This window comes from Nematolebias whitei, chromosome 5 (genome assembly GCF_014905685.2).
Source record: "Nematolebias whitei isolate Nwh7 chromosome 5, NemWhi1, whole genome shotgun sequence".
In the NCBI taxonomy this organism is placed as follows: domain Eukaryota; kingdom Metazoa; phylum Chordata; class Actinopteri; order Cyprinodontiformes; family Rivulidae; genus Nematolebias; species Nematolebias whitei.
Window position 1 is genome coordinate 16,250,969 of NC_056502.1, and position 916 is coordinate 16,251,884.

Sequence of the window (916 nt, forward strand, 5' to 3'; positions counted from 1 at the left end):
ATGGATGGATGGATGGACGGATGGATGGATGGATGGATGGATGGATGGATGGATGGATGGATGGATGGATATGAAATAATCAAAAAAGCAGAATACATGGTGGCAGCTGTAGCACTTCAAGGTTCAAGGTTCTTTGTCATTCGCATCACATGTGATACATGAGATGAAATGAAACTGTATTCAGGTTCCCAGTTACACCCATAAATAGCAATAATTTAAAGTACAAAAAAGAAACCATATACAAGGATCTAAGATATATGCTAAACAATAATAATGTCATATAATATGATGTATTAAACAGCAGCCTGAACATGTCTGTTGTGAGCAGATGGGTATGAATACAGCAGCTTAAGGTAAGAAATCAGCAGCATGGATAATCAGCAGCACAGATAAACTGACAAATCTCCAATTAAAGTGGCTTATACACACATACATGTACATGGGGGATATATGGTTTAAAGTGTCCTGGGTGTCACAAGGCGCAATTGTTTTACATCGTATAATAAAGAGAAATGGCAGAACTGCTGGGTTAGTGTTTACACAGTAATAATAAAGAGAAACAGCCAGGATCACTGTAATACTTAGTCTTTGTTCACGCAATAATAAAGAGAAACAGGATCACTGTAATGCTGAGTCAGTTTACACTGAAATAATAGAGACATGATAACTAATGCTGAGTTAGTGTTTACACAGTAAAAATAAAGAAAAATAGGATAACTGTAATGCTGAGTCAGCATTTACACAGTAATAAAGAGAAACGGGACCACTGTAATTATTAGTCGGTTTTCATAAAGTAATAAGAAAGAGAAACGGGATAACTAATGCTGAGTTTGAGTTTACGCAGTCAGAGAAATAAGATCACTGTAATTCTGAGTCAGTATTTACACAGTAATAATAAAGAAAAACAGGATCACTG

General features: G+C 35.7%; 1 protein-coding gene across 1 annotated transcript in view; it reads left to right on the forward strand.

Moving 5' to 3' along the window:
- grwd1 (glutamate-rich WD repeat containing 1) overlaps positions 1-916 on the forward strand; it is a 12,250-nt gene that overhangs the window by 10,771 nt on the left and 563 nt on the right. The gene's annotated exons all lie outside the window — the stretch shown is intronic.